This window comes from Podarcis tiliguerta (assembly GCF_965153285.1).
Source record: "Podarcis tiliguerta genome assembly, chromosome: 4".
Lineage (NCBI taxonomy): Eukaryota > Metazoa > Chordata > Lepidosauria > Squamata > Lacertidae > Podarcis > Podarcis tiliguerta.
In genome coordinates, this window is record NC_139537.1 from 79,999,344 (window position 1) to 80,016,351 (window position 17,008).

Below are 17,008 nucleotides of genomic sequence, written 5' to 3' on the forward strand. Positions count from 1 at the left end.
TTGTGTCCCATCCCACCCTCTGAATAAGAAACCTGGGAGCTCTATACAGATTTAAGTATATTTCATACCCACTGCGTGGAGCAAAGGGTTGTGTATACCAATGTTTGAAGGCAACCTTGGAAGGATAACATGATGCAACAGTAAATCCACTAAACCTTTATTATTCCCTTTTGTTGTCCTCTGTCTCTTTGCCTTTAGATTTTGTAGATTTTTATAATTTATAAATAGAAAGAAATCCCAGCACGAAGCAGCTCTAAGAGACAATTCATATTTGCAATGATCACCCATTGTTCCAATCTGAAGCACAATGTTAGCAAAGAGAAACGTGTTTTATAATTGTAATTTGTGAATTGAATCAAGTAAAGAAAATATTTCTTTCCAGTGTCAATAATCTAAATGCATTGAGGGCATTTTTTGGGGGGTAAGAAAGCAAGGTTTAATGAAGACAAGCAGAGAGAAAGATTTTCCGTGAATAAATTATATGAAGATCCATATAAAAATATTGTGTTTTGAGTGAAGTAATAACTAGTAGGTAGTGTGTTCTGTATTTTATAATACAGCCCATTGTTTCAGTATTAGAAAACGGATAGCATGAGAAGGCAAGGCAGGCATTCTGGGGCACTGTCACTTTAAGAATCTACAGTTGCTGAAGTGGAGAATCCTCAGAGTGTTGAATGTGGGGGAACCCCCAATTCCCAGTACACCCTATTTTTGCAGCCTCTGTAGCTGGCTCACTCCAGTCATGGCTGACTTTTAATCATTACATTTCTTAACACACTGGGAATGTTCTGTCACCGGTTGGAAAACCATGGACAGTTGTCTTTAACACTACATTTCTGAACCTTAACGCTGATTTTGCTGAATTTCTTTCCCTTTCTTTGAACAGTCTAGCGCTGTGGGCTCCCCACCGTTCCTTCATTTTGTCTCTTTTAACCATGGTTATCACTAGGTGTGTGAGCCTCCCAAGGGAAGGCAGTTCAAGTAACAGTAACTGGAAGAGTCTTAACTATATTGGAACTATATTTGAGGAGTTTTACCTATATTGATACACCAGGTGTATCATGCAATTGTAGATTTACATTTCTGGTTTTTCTGTCTTTATGCACAGTGCGGTGCACTCTTGGTGGTGGGAGGGAGCTGTTTCACACACACACACACACACACACACACACGTATATATTCCTGCTTCAGATGGATTTGATCAAAGTGCTAACAGACCATAAAATCAGTGTGATGGGAAACCTGCACTCTCTCTCTCCCTTAGATCAGATAGTTTCCTATTCTGGTAATACTCCCGAGTTTTGAAAACTGCAGATTCTGTGACAAAGCTAGCATTATCCCTGCCATAACTAAAACTAGGAAGACCTCAGAACAACAACAACAACAACAACAAACAAACAAAACCCCTTCCCCTCTTCAGTTTAATTTGTTCTATACTTTTCCACTTGTACTAACATGTAAGGTTTGCACTTCTGGGAAACGAGATCCTTCCTGTCACAAGGTGTTTCAATACTGAAATGCTTTTCCTGGCTAAGAAAGCCATGCACTGCTTTCTAGGATGTAACTTATACTTAATAAGAAGTTTCACTCATGGAAACGTAAACTAAACCAACACATATACGTTATTGATAAAATTTAAGAAGAATGTTTTAGACTCTGTTAAATTAATTCTGAAAGGGTGAATTGGCTTTTGCTTTTGCTTTTTGGAAAGCAGTGACATAGCCAAGTGAATTACCTGACAACAGCAACTAGTGACAGTAAAATAACAGTGACACTGATTTCCACAATCTATTCATCTTGGGTTTTTTTAGTGAAGGTAGTGCAATGCTTATAGCTGGTAGTCGCTGTGTGTGCCCAAGAGCAGCCTCAGCGAAGCAACATTAATGGCTCTATTTGTTGTCCTGTTTGCTTAGTTTTACACACAGTGATGCCAATTTATGGCCTTAGCAACTCAAGCATGCTTGACATCCACACATATTTTTTTTGACTTATCATTTATGGGAGAGGGATTGTATTTAATAATAAGTGCATTAAATTTAAAATGAGAAAATCACTAAAGCTAGTGATCTACTTAAAACATTATCAGATCATAAGGGTTGTTACGTGAACAACAATAGTGTAAAATAAGAGCCATTTGGAAATTAAGGTGACTCCTTTAAGAAGGCAAATCCAACAAGCAGAAGCAACAATTCAGGTTGATTCTCTATTAGGAAATGTTCCTTTAGTTATATGTTATGATTTCAGTATGTGGGAAAGATGCACACATCCAATCCATATTAGCTTAACATAATGAAAATATTACATTCACTTAAACCATTTCCATTTTTGTACCTTCCGTTTCATATACAAAATGTTTATAGAACATATTTATAGAATGCACTTGGAGAGTTTCTAGTATATTCTCCTAGAAAATGTACTATTTGTTAATCACAATTCTCTTGTTTTAGGGAAAATGAAGAACATCAGATCCACTATTTATTATTGGTTATAAACCACATTGTTGCCCTTACAGGTGATGACATGTGTTTTGCCTGTCTTTAAAAACAACAACCTACTGATTTCCTAAACTTCTTTTTAAGAAAGGTGTAGTGTGGGGTTGCATAAAAGATTTTTTAATTAAATTTGGCTAATGATTAATACTTGTCACTTGTGTGGAAAAATTGCTATGGTTTCCTATGATGCATTAGGTTGCTAAATAATAATTATGAACCAGTTTTCCATGTTTGTAGATTCTGGGAAAATTAGTATGTGCCTTCTAGGATCAGGTGTTGATTTAGCATTTGCCTTCTAGTTGATTCCAGAAAGTTATAGATAAAGGGGGGGGGGACCGAATGCAATTGGAATCAGTCGTAATTTTTGTGCTGATGTTAACGGTGCACATACTGAGCTTTTTCATATTGAATCTAGGGATGTTCCTAAAACCTGCTTTGATGGTATTAGGTTGAAATGCTTGACTGTCCAAATTTTGTGTGCAGTACATTTCGCTGATAGCAACTGGAATATTTAACGTATGGTGTGTGTTCTGGGAAGGAGTTGCTTGCCATTTTATTGTTTTATTGCATCTTTTAATCAAATGAGAATTATTATTTGTGCATGAAACTTTATCACTGTAAAGCTCTGCTTCAGCCTTTTGTGTGTTTACTGATACTTGCTCTGCAATTGTAAACACATGTATTTTGTAAGTTATAATCCTATTATTACCAATCTGGTTTACTTTGAAGTAGGGATGGGGGAGAGATTGCATTCAGTTTGCATTTAAAGGTGAACTTACCTAATTCACACATTCTGAAACAATATACAAATGGAAACATAACTATAGTTCAAAATTCACACTTCCCCAAATTTTGCAATCTAGTTCTCCAGACAAGTGATCTGTACAGAAATGCATAGACTAGGATAAGGTGTGCATACAAATGTGTATATTAGTGAAAATAGCACACACAAAATGCATTGCATTAGGAGAAATTGCTTTGCAGAAGTGTGTATATTGAGATAATTTTGCTGTTTAAGTTGCATGAAGACTCTTTAAAAAAAAATGCAAACTATCTGGAAATGTAGAGAACTATAAAATAGGGGGTGGGTGATGAGGAACTGCAGGAAACAAAAATTGACAGATTTGCCCTCCCTTACTTCCAAGTAAACATGCCCTCCCTTACTTCCAAGTAAACATGCTGGTGTGAAATAATTACTTTCAAACAAGTTAACACCCACCCATACATTTGTTGGTTAATTTATATGTGGGAATTTGTACATTCGCCTTGCAAATCTGTATTGTAGTTTAATACATAACGGTGGAAAATGTAATTTCTGTAGCATGGCAAGTGGTGGGGTGGGCTGAACAATCCACAGCTCTGCTGCTGCTACACTGGTGAAAGTGCCACAGAACTTTATAGACAACACGGCAAATTCACTGTCTATTGACCAGGGACTGTGCCAGCAATGATACTGACATGCCACCCACACATGAAGGCCCCCTTTGAATGAAGAGGACGTGCTCCCAGCATCCACTTTGCATCATCATACACACATCGTGCAAGGTGGCACGTAAGTGCTCCCACTCCACTAGCCCCATTGGCACAGCTAGCGACAACCCCAGTACTTCCAGTCCCAATGCATCCCTATAGGCAGGAGATCAAATTCACTCCTGCCACTCCTATAAGCAATATTTTAGGAACACAGCACATGGGGAAAATACAGAAAAGACACAATATGGCATCAGTATAGCTCCCTGGGCAGAGTGTCTACACACACACACACACACACACACACAAAGAGAGAGAGAGAGAGAGAGTTCTCCTGAGACATGGGTTCAAGACCATCAAGGGAGGGAATGGCTCCATGGCCAAATAACCGAAGGGCAGGGTTGAGAGAGGCAAAGGGGGCAGCCCTAGACACACACTGGTGGCAAAAGCAGCCTACAGTGGCTCACTCACCCCAACCCCAGTCTCAAGACCCACCAGGATCCCAGGAGCACGAGGACTACAGGAAGATTCCTGGTATGGTGGAACAGTTCATGTTTGATACATTGGAAGTCCCCGTGCATACCATGTTTTAGGAAACAGGAGGTGCACATGAGCCAATCATCAGGAGTGCTGCAAGCAGCCCTTTTAACACACCCTTCCGACTGGCAATCCATGTGATCAAGACGCCCTCCTGCTATCAGTAGCAAATGGTGTGATGGGGCTGTGCCACTTAGCTGACCTCCCTCTGGCTGAGTCTGCTTTATACTGGGATGGATAGGCATGTGGTGGCAATGAGGTCAGCATGGTGCAAATGTTCTGCCAAGAAAACTGCACTGGCTCCATTTGTACCATGCCCACCCTGCTGCTGCCCTGCTCCCTCCCTCTCTGTCCCAGCATGCAGAAGCAAGTAGACCAGTCAAGTGGCAAAGCCCCATGACACCATCTGCTACTGTCTGCTGTTTTACATGATAGGTTGGTCCTGCCAGGTAGTATCAGAGCAAGACTAATTGCCTCCTTCCTCATCCCCCTCCCCCCTGCAAACGGACTGCCTCGTATAACCTGGCAGCAGCACTTATCCTATCTGTGCACTCTGAGATGCCTGGCCCCCTCATAGTCAAGAGAACCATAGTAAGCAGAGAGGGGAGAGACCACTCTTCTCCTTACCATCCTATCCTGAGGCCAACTGAGACAAGATTAAACTAGAGAGGAGCAAAGGAGTACCTATCTGCCCATCCATAGAAACAAAGAAACAACGCTTGTGACACAATCAAAGTTCTTACTCAGAATGTATGAGATTCTGAAAGGGAAAGAAGTATCTATAGGGTTACCAAACACTCATCTCAACAAGGCTTCTGTGTCTTGGTCAGTGGTTTGACAGACAGAAGGGTAGCAGGCTTGGTGATCTGTCAGGTACTAGCTCCATACTGGGAGCATCATCCGTGGTACAACTGTCTGCAATTAACCTTGCAAGGGTGTGGCAGCCTGCCTGGAGCAAACAAGCCCACAGAGGAACAGCTGAGAGCATCCTTGTTACTGCTGCAGGTCATGAGGTGGGACTGGCCAGTGTTGTGAGAGCTGTGAGATTGGTGCTGTGCTTGTGGAAGAGCTGCTTGTGGAGAACAAGGAGAGACAGAGAGAGAGAGAGAGAGAGAGAGAGAGAGAGAGAGGACAGCAAACAATAGATAGCAGCTGGAGTGCATAGTCTTTGAAACAGTAAGTGTTTGTGGTGAGGAGGTAAGAGATCGCCAACAGAGAGCTTACCTGCTTATAGCAGCTCGCCTGTGTAGGTGGACACCATATTGCATCGTTAGAGCAATACAGTTCAGATAAGGCTCAGCATTTGCATGCATAGACAAGGAATACACTTGGAGCAGCTCCCCATTACAGCACCTGTTTCACGCTTCTCTTGTTTATCTGTGTAGGGTATTCTATCCTTGCATTCCCAGCTGTTATACGGGAGTAGAGATTGCTGTTGGCTGGTCCTGCCTGGAGCCTTGAAGCAGGGTAGCTTCCAGGGTTCTAGGAGTAGGAAGTGTTCACAATGTGCAGAAACGTCTGGTGGTGCTTAACACATAAATCTTTTGCGAACTGATCTCTTTTTATGCAAAGTGTCCTTTTCCTGTTATTTCCTTTCAACGGGGTTCCCTGTTGTGAGCTCAAAGTCTGTGTAACATCATCGATACAGCCCTGTGCCTCACCACCTATCATTTGATGTACGGTTTATGCATAGTTTGTATTACTGGTAGTGTGAGTGGGTGTTGAGTTACAGCATTTCCTATGTTCTGTCATGGTGACAAGGGCGGGGCAGATAATGGGGGAAGAGATTGTAATTTTGCCCTCCCATTGACACCAGTGAGATGGAAATTCCTTATCCTAGCTTGATGCAAAGTTTGCTCATTGACAGGGATGTGAACGTGAGTTGAAGCAATGTAGGATTTGGTATAAGCATCCTCCTCACCCAGTTATGCCAGCATAGCTGGGCTTCCCCAAGGTCTTAGAGCAGCAGATCTCAAGTACAGAATTGTGCTTCAAGTACAGAATTCTATTACTATATTAAACAAGTTATCAATTGAACTAAGAATGTTTCAATAGGTTTTGTGGGGGTGGGGGTGCCTTTGCACCTCTCTCAAACTGAGCAAATGATAATTGATTGATTCATTGGTTAGGAGTACTGAAAGGAGAATTCTTTTGCAGAATAAAATTAAGATACCTGTGGCTCGAAGCCTGTAATTTTTATTTTTACTTTTGCTGGTAGGGGCATGAAGGCAGGATAAATCTGATTTGCATTATATCCATAGTGCAGTGATCCAGTAAAAATGTGGCAAAGGAATCACTGACTGCACTCCCAATGGAATTTATGTACTGAGTAAAATACTTTGGCGCTGATCTGTCAAACCATACATGCACACTGTAGGTTTCACACAGACTGCTACATGTGAGGAAAAGATGGCTGTTACTTGGATACAGCTGGTAATTTTGCTGCACCAGCAGCAGCCAGGAAATCAGAGCCCTTTCCCCCCCAAATCTATTTGGTACAATATGCCCCAATCATTTTGTTTGGCAGTGTGGCAAATAACACATTATCACATGCATGCATCCTCTGTTGCAATTTTTAAAATGACCCGGTTGCCCACACATACTTACATGAGTCAGTAATGCCCTTAAAAAAAGGGAAAGAAGTAATTTTTGTAACCTTTTCCTACCTAGTCTCCTAGATGCAGTACTTACTCACCACCAGCAACTAGGCAAGTGGTTATTTACAAGCCTGTAATTATCTATGTAAATTGTACATCTACCTTTTCATGTCAGTTTGTCTTTGATGCTAAGTTAGTGTACTTCATTATATGCAATTTTCTATTTTGTATTCATGTATAATTTTAGTGATGCAAAGTGGGCTTGCTGTAAAAATGTCTTGTAATGAAGCATGTGTTCCTCAATAATTGCTTTCCGTAGCATATACTATATATTTCATCCATTGCAATTTTATTTTCCCAGCTTCCTGCTGTTTGCTGCAAAGTTTTATTTTGCTAGAAACGCTTTTTATTTTATAAAGAGAGCTCACCCATTATTATTATAGTTTTCTTTATTATTTTGCATTTTTACCAAATTTATACAAAAATCCCTCTGAACTATGTACTAGATTGCCTAAGGACTGTAATCCTAAATACCACATTTGGAGGAGTCTGTACAATTCTGCTCATATCACCTCAAAAAGGATATTGTAGAGATTTTTAAAGAAATGTAGCCAAAAGTATCAGGGGGTTTGAGCAGCTCTTCTGTGAGGAAAGGTCGCAACATCTGAGGCCTTTTAATTTAGAAAAATAAATGATAGAGCAACATAAGATGGTGCATGGCACGAAGAACGTAGATAAGAAGATTCCCCGCCGCCCCAGCCCATTGCTCATTCTCCCATGATACTAGAAGCTGGGGCCATTCAATAGAACTGAGTGTTGAAAGATGCAGAACGCATAAAATAAAGTTCTTCTTCACACAGCACATAGTTGAACTGTGGAATTTACCCCCATGAGACGTAGGGATGATCACTAACTAAAAGATTAGGAAAAATTATGGAAGATGCCTCTGATTGCCAGTTGCTGGAAATTAGAAGTGGAAAGAATGCTGGTGTGCTCAAGTCCTATCTGCAGGCTTCTCATATGCATCTGGTTGGCCACTGTTAGAACATGATAGTTTCAAAATGTTTCAGGGGGTTTCGTCAAACTGTGTTTCAGGGAACCCTAGGTTTCCTCAGAGGTTAATCAAAGGTAACTCGGTGTGAAGATCACTAATAGCAGACAATCATCCCTATTAAAAAAATAGCTTAATCATCATTACCACAGTGATAAGACAAGGGTGGCAGATATAGATCAGGATTATCCTCTTAGATTTCTGGGTGATTTGCATCCGATTGGCAAGAGGGGGTTGACTCTCAAATAGCAGCAACACCTAAATTAGACTGCTGGAATAAGGAAAGCTAACTGGGAGTGGACTTTTGTGTGAAAAGACTGACTGCTCAGTTCAGTTCTGATACTGAAAACAGATCCATGGGCTAACTTTATGTCCTTTGTACCTGGGTCTCATTGGTAGATCTTAGGGTTATGGTAAATATAAAGCAGATCTGAGAAGTCTGAAGTCTGTCCACTTGTACCCTAGGATGGCCTTCCCCAATCTAGTGCCCCCCATATGCCTTGGACTACAACTGCCATCAGCCTCAGTCAGTGGTTGGGTAATGGGAGTATAGTCCAATTATGTGGAGGACACTGGGATGGGAGAGACTGTTCTAAGAAGTTACGTTCTCAGACCAACCACAAGGTTCAATATATTTTGCCCGTAAGCTGCCCCACATGAACTGTGACTCTTACAACGTGCCTCGGGACCCTCTAACAGGCTGTGATTCCATGTGAAAGGTTATCTCAGTAGACATGCCACTGTAGAGGTTTGCCCTGGACGCAGGGCCAAGCGCCACTATTGGTCAGTTGGTCCCGCGCCCAGGGGAACGCCCTCTAATTCCTGCCACCATTGGCCAAGCATCAAATAGCACTTACAAGATTTCTCTTCGTATAACAGCAGCTGAAGAATGTAAAAACTGAAATGTTTTGCTTTAAAACTAATGTATCCATTTTTTGTGTTTGTGTGTGTGTTTACACACATAAACATTTACACATAAGTTTATGTGCACACCCACCCACTTCATAATCAATCCCCTCCAAGCAAATTCCGTTTTCTCAAAAGGAGGTTAATTTTGTGATTGATCCATAAAATTTATGCAATGCCAAGACAACTCTTTGACTGGATTCTGTTATTCAGGCGGCGTTGACAATGAATTCATGCATATGGGCATCTCAGGTCACAAGAGAGATACGAAGGGAATTTGGTTCTCAAAGAGCAGGGGCGGTATTTGCAATACTTTTGAATAATAGCAGTGTCATCAGTCTGGTGGAATAACAGTTCTAAAATTAGACCTTTGGAAATGAAAAGGACTTATTTGGTTTTTAAATAGCATGCCTTATAGTGCAATCCTATGCATGTCTATTCAAAATCAAGTCCCATTTATTTCAATGGGGCTTACTCCCAGGTGAGTGAATATAGGGTTCCAACCTTAGTATCTTTTTACCACCTGGGGCTTTTATGTAGACCATGTGATTAAGCCCCATTATAGCTAACAGGGCCTAGATACATACAAATGTGTATGGCTAATATTTAGATCTTAAATAATATGCATGCATAATATGTGACTGTGAGAGGAGAGTTACTTTCTGACTGATTCTACTGTAGTTTTTCACACACGACTTGTGTCATGAGAAAGTGGATGGGAATGTGCTTTGCACATGGTTGGGAAGATGCATTCCCCACTCAATTTTAACCACAGCTAGTGTCAGAGGTAAGCATCATTATGCACCTACCAAGCCCCACACCTCTTTTTGGGGGGGCCCATAACTGACCCAAATTGTTGAAAATCCACATGCAATCTTCCCTTCCCTCCTACAAACAAACAACATCAGCCAATTTTAAGGTCATGGTTATATGGGAAAATATCACTGCAAACTAATAATTACTGCCAGTGGCAATCCAAAGCTATGCCCTCAAATGCCACAATCACTGAAAATGAACCCGGTCATATCTACTGACTGCATTCATACAAACACATGGGACCACATAGTAAATGGTGGACTATAAGTACCTATAATGGGACGCGGGTGGCACTGTGGGTTAAAGCCTCAGTGCCTAGGGCTTGCCGATCGAAAGGTCGGCGGTTCGAATCCCCGCGGCGGGGTGCGCTCCCGCTGTTCGGTCCCAGCGCCTGCCAACCTAGCAGTTCAAAAGCACCCCTGGGTGCAAGTAGATAAATAGGGACCGCTTACTAGCGGGAAGGTAAACGGCGTTTCCGTGTGCGGCTCTGGCTCGCCAGAGCAGCGATGTCACGCTGGCCACGTGACCCAGAAGTGTCCTCAGACAGCGCTGGCCCTCGGCCTCTTTGAGTGAGATGGGCGCACAACCCTAGAGTCTGTCAAGACTGGCCCGTACGGGCAGGGGTACCTTTACCTTTACCTTTAAGTACCTATAACCTAGCCCACACTCATGCTTTTCCATATGATAGTGGGTACAAATCTGGCCAAGAATAACAAGTTGTGCTGCTCATATACAGTGGTACCTCGGGTTACATATGCTTCAGGTTACATACGCTTCAGGTTACAGACTCCACTAACCCGGAAATATTACCTCAGGTTAAGAACTTTGCTTCAGGATGAGAACAGAAATTGTGCTCTGGCGGCACGGCAGCTGCAGGAGGCCCCATTAGCTAAAGTGGTGCTTCAGGTTAAGAACAGTTTCAGGTTAAGTACGGAACTCCAGAACAAATTAAGTACTTAACCCGAGGTACCACTGTATAGGATAAATAGTCTTGTATGAAGCAGTCATTTAAGTTAACCTGGTGCCTTCCAACTGTTGCTGGACTATAGTAAACATTGTGCCTGGCCACTGGCCATTGGTCCAAAAATTCAAGAGGGGACCAGGCTAGGGGAAGCCGGCACAGACTATACTTATTTCTTCTGAAAATATGTAATAACATCTTGAGGGTTACTGTAATGTAAAGATATCTTGGGATACCTTGTACAGTTTTCAGAAATACTCTGGATTCCCCCCCCCCAAAAAAAAACCCCTCTTGATGACTTGCCAGTTTATTTTCCCCACAGTCCACTAGTGTAGTGCTTGGTGCTCAGGAGATGTTACAATTGCATTTATAATTGGTATTGATAAGATAACTTTAAAAAGATCAAATGCTAGAAGAGAATTGCCATACCTGATTTTTAAGTGGCTAATAGGGGTTTGATGACAGTATAGATCTCTGTTGGATCCGCCTGACTGTCCTCTTGACGTTTCCCATAGAAGAACATAGCAAGTGCATGTAAAAACTCCAGCAAAAGATCCTAAACCTCTCAGCAATGTGTATATGGACATAAATGAGTGCTGGCTGTGCACATGCGAGCCCAGGTACACACTTGTAACAACATTATGTGTTCGTGTGTCCCAATCACTGTAGCTTAGATTTTATCATGGTGAGGAAGGAAGAGAAGAAATGGAGGAAAGAGGGAGATGTATTTGGAATGACTCTTGAGTACGAACTAAAAAAGACTGCAGTACGAGAATAAATGAGAAAACAATCAGAAGCTGAGAAAGAATGGCTAGACAGAAGCCCATGGAAAGTAATTTGCTTCTGGCATGATTGCCAGAGAGTCTGTGATGAGGCTGTTCCTGTATTTTCACCTTCTATGGTTTTTGACACCTCCCCCTGCCTGCCCCACTCCAGGTGTCCACTAAATTTTTCTTTCTCTCTCCCTTCATTTTGCGTTTATGGTTAGCTGGAAAAGGAAGCAAACTTCTGATGTGCCCTAGTTCCCACAAGTAAAAGGTTACAGCGCATCTACATATTCAAGTTCCAGAGACATTCCTCCCTCTGAGCTTGGGAGGGGGGGGGAGGCTAAATAAATAAAGTTCATTGATTTTATTTAAATGATTTCTTAACTCAATGATGGCAAAAGAACCTGTAAGCGTTGCACAACAAATGACATCATATAAAATGCCGTATTTTAATAATCAAAAAATCCTTATTAAAATAGCATTATGGTATTCAACTAGCAATACCTAGTTGTATTTTCAAATTTGCCTTGTCTTTCTCAAGGATATCCTTGAGGTAGCAAGAACAGTTATATAGGTATTGAATGCTTTATCACTACCAGATGGAAGAGGGGTGGCATACATTATCATCTTAATTGTAAAATTTAATATTACTTGCTGAAAGTTACGTTGGTAAACATTGTAAATTCAGGGGGGGAATGTTGCTCCCTTGTCTTTAATTCACCTATAAATCTCTTAATCATTTTTAGACTCTACATTTAACCCTGTGTCTTCTTTTTTAAAAATGTAACCTGTAGCAAAAATGCAAGCTGCACATTACATAATCTGCTATGGCAACATTTCACTGTGCAGTTTTAATCTTCCTGCCATGACAACTATAAGCAGAAGAATGGATCCACTCCAGCTAAAGTTAGTCATACTCAAAATCAATGGGGCTTGTTTGGCATGACTAACTTATTTTCTATGAGAATGAAAGGCTACTAAATTTAGCTAGATCAGGGCCTATGTACTCTGTGAGAAGAGCAGGGATAGGAATCAAAGCAGTAACATGAAGGGTTGCTTAACAGTAAATTAGTGGCGTTGCATCCCTGAGCCCTTTCCACCTAGATACATAGCAAATTTTGTCTGCTAATTTCATCTGGCAGATGTTGTGCCTGACTCCTTCTCAGTCTTGTCTCACATTTTGACTGCCACACTTTCCCAGTCTAATTGTATCAAATTTATTGGCGCATCTGTTGATATTTGGGCGTACTGATGCAATTGCACAAATTTGATATTCAGGGAGGGGGCAGCAAAACCATGCTGCAGTTTGGGGATGCAGAATCATGCATGAGGGTTAAAACAGAGAGATGAAGAAGAGATTAAATGGCATAGTATTGGTCATCATATTGCAGACTTGGGGTTTTCTGGTAAGATATTGAGGCTGCAATCCTTCCTTGGGAATTAGTAGACATGTATAGGATTTTGCTGTATGTTTCTGAGGTTCAGTAACTTGAAGAGTGGGTGAATCCTTCCAGGGCTGATATGAGGCACTTTGGTACCTAAGGTAAAGAACATTTCACATATATAGAGGCTAACCAGACTGGCAAGTAAATTTTACTTCAGCACTGGTGATGAGATAGCTTTACCCAGGCAACCCACCTATCTGGATTAATTGCTACCCTTGTCCTGTATCAACAACGACACCTATTACTTAAAATGATCTCCTATCCATAAGTGTTCATTGAAATATTTGCCTAGTTATTAAAACATACAAAATGGGTAACTACAGCTGCTGTCTTACACCCTGTACATAAGCCCCACTGAACCCTGTGAAGCTTACTTCTGAGTAAACATGCATAGGTTTGTGCTGTAAGGATGCAATGGCACATTAGACAGGAAAAGGGCATTGCCACTTAAAACAACATTCTGATAGTGTGTATTTTCCACTCTTCCCCAAATTGTGTTGGATCACTTGCCCTGTGGGATAGTATCCTTGCGTTATACATGTTGTTGCCCACACAGTATCGGCTGTCAACTGTGAGCAAAACATAATGACTTCAAGCTCAGTAATCCCACATGTTCCAGGAAAGGAGTGATGGGAGACTTACTGGAATCAGCAAGGGAAACCCACATGGTCTGAAAGTGTTGCTGTGCAATTCCAGGTCAATGATGAATAAAACCACTGCCATCCACGACCTGATTGTGGATGGAGGATTTGACCTGCCATGTGTGACAAAGACCTGGTTGGATGAAGCAGATGGGCCTGTCCTCGCCGCTGCTTGTCCACCAAATTTCTCTTACGCACAGCAACCCGGGTCATGTGGGCGGGGAGGGGGGGTTGCAGTGATTATTAGGAAGTCAATAGTCTGCACCAGGCATCCTATTGGGAAGATCCAGTTTTCTCAGTGCTTGTTCTGGAAGTTGGGCAATAGGGGCAGTACAGGATTCCTTTTGGTGTACCAACCTCTGGACTGCTGCAATGCGCTCTATGTGGGGCTACCTTTGAAGGTGACCCGGAAACTGTAATTAATCCAGAATGCAGCAGCTAGACTTGTGACTGGGAGTGGCCGCTGGGACCGCATAACACCGGTCCTGAGAGATCTGCATTGGCTCCCAGTTTCCGAGCACAATTCAAAGTGTTGGTGCTGACCTTTAAAGCCCTAAACGGCCTCAGTCCAGTATACCTGAAGGAGTGTCTCCACCCCCATCATTCAGCCTGGACACTGAGATCCAGCGCCAAGGGCCTTCTGGCGGTTTCCTCATTGTGAGATGTGAGGTTACAGGGAACCAGACAGAGGCCCTTCTTGGTAGTGGCCCACCCTGTGGAACACCCTCCCTTCTGATGTGAAGGAAATAAGCAGCTATCCTATCTTTAAAAGACATCTGAAGGCAGCCCTGTTTAGGGAAGTTTTTAATATTTAATGCTGTATTGTTTTTAACACTCGATTGGGAGCCGCCCAGAGTGGCTGGGGAAACTCAGCCAGATGGGTGGGGTATAAATAATTTATTATTATTATTACTATTACTATTACTATTATTATTATTATTATTATTATTATTATTATTATTAACCTAGGAATGCCATTGCCATTTCCAATGGTAGCCTCATGTCTGGCATATCACATTTCTGCCCTGGGTCAATGTACTCTAAGAAAGCAGTGGAGAGTAGAAAGGGGTGCCAATGGAAGATATATTTTCTGAGGCAAGTCTGACAATTAGTGCATTCTTCCCCAAATGATTGATACTTGTGGGGAATAATGCAGGGGAAGCTGAGTTTACAATTTAATGCATATTTTTTTAATACTTTGAAACTGCAGCCACAAAGTGAATGACTAATGATTTAAGATAACCATTTTTCTTTTTACCCATATTTTATTTTAATGTGTAATTTTCTCCTGTGGGTAGTCCTCATTCCTATCCACCTTTCTCTTAGCAAGGGCGTTTTCTCATCACAGTGTAGGGAATGCTGTATTTTATTGTCAGACTCTTAGCTCCTTTAGGGATGTGTTGAAATAGAGTAAATTCATGACTCTTGCATTTAAATTGTAAGAAAAGGGCTACAATTTTTTATTATAATTATAATTTGGTTCTTTCATTTATTTTTTATTTTTTTAAGACTAATTTATACAATCACTTGTCCTGGCACAACAACCCCTAAAATCACTTCAGCCTTTGATTGCTTATTATTCCAGGGGACTGAAAGAGAGTCAACAGCCTTGACAAAATCATTCATAAACTGTTAGCATCTGTCTCTTTCATCATTATTTGTATTGTATTCCTGCAACACCATGGCGCTTCACAGGATACTATAAGTAAAAAGATGGTTTTGTTTAAGAAAAAGCTCCGGCTTCTAGGAGCTTACAATCTAATGTTTAATGACTGGGAGAGAGAATGGAAGAATGTGAAGAAATGCAATGCATACTTTTTTTGGGGGGGTGACAGGGGTGTTAAACAAAGTTTGCATCAGTAAGGTGGGGCTTTAGGAAAGGTTTGAAGAAAAAGCATAGAATCATATAATTATAAAGTTGGAAGGGATTCTAGAGATGTTCTCTGAGAGAGTTCAAGATGTCAGGGAAAGCATGAGAGAATTGACATGTGGTTTATGGCTCACATAAACAGTAGCAAAATTGTCTCTAATGGGTGGAGTTTACAGTTCCATTGAGATTGTAATTTGTGAATAGTGACGGGTGATTCTGTCAATTTCAGTTTCTGAGTTTCTCACTTTTGCAATCTAAAATTCAGTTCTCCACATTTTTGTATCATTTTGCTATTTTTTTTAAGTCCTCATGAAAATTCATCAGCATTTTAGTGCAAATTTCTCCTAACATGCACGTGTCCATCTGGATTCTTGTCTAATATACACATTCCTGCAAAGCATTTTTTGCCTAATATAATGCATTTTTGCAAGTTATTTTCATTAATACGCATTCGTATCCACCCTTTTTGCTACCTATGTGGCATTATTTGGCTGGAGAACATCACTGCAAAATTCAATTTTTGAAAGGAGTCTATATTGCATTTTTCAGATTATTTTGGAACGTATGCATTAGGTAAATTTGCCTTTAAATGTAAACTGATTTGAAATTATTCTCAATCTCTATCTGTGAGTGTCCCAAGATAGGCAATAAGAGGCTTTGATTGAGACATCTTAGAATTCTCTATGGACTAGGTGAGCAGTTCTGAGGAATAGCAACCAAACTGTGATTGCTGTTACTTTATGTGTCTGTCAACAGCTGGTTAGTGTAACATTCATCTGTTGCACAGATTTCTGTCCCTGTTTTTTATCACCAATCTCTTATTTCCTTCTGTATTTTAGACATCACAACAATAGAATGTCTAAGATATGCTGGGAGATAAAAGGAACTCCCTTAGTGTGTTACTTCTTTAATTAGGATCTCTTTCGAAACACACCAAACACAGGCATCCAAGTTTTAGAAAGAATCAGACAAAAAACCCCTTTGTTGTTGTTTAGTCGTTTAGTTGTGTCTGACTCTTCGTGACCCCATGGACCAGAGCACGCCAGGCACTTCTGTCTTCCACTGCCTCTCGCAGTTTGGTCAGACTCATGCTGGTAGGTTCAAGAACACTGTCCAACCATCTCATCCTCTGTCGTCCCCTTCTCCTTGTGCCCTCAATCTTTCCCAGCATCAGGGTCTTTTCCAGGGAGTCTTCTCTTCTCATGAGGTGGCCAAAGTATTGGAGCCTCAGCTTCAGGATCTGTCCTTCCAGTGAGCACTCAGGGCTGATTTCCTTAAGAATGGATAAGTTTGATCTTCTTGCAGTCCATGGGACTCTCAAGAGTCTCCTCCAGCGCCATAATTCAAAAGCATCAATTCTTCAGCGATCAGCCTTCTTTATGGTCCAGCTCTCACTTCCACACATCACTACTGGGGAAACCATGGCTTTAACTATACGGACCTTTAGCTCTGTCT

General features: G+C 41.3%; 1 protein-coding gene across 4 annotated transcripts in view; it reads left to right on the forward strand.

The window, feature by feature from the left end:
* The window catches only part of FGF14 (fibroblast growth factor 14), a 295,208-nt gene that overhangs the window by 194,344 nt on the left and 83,856 nt on the right, over positions 1 to 17,008 (forward strand). The window lies entirely within an intron of this gene.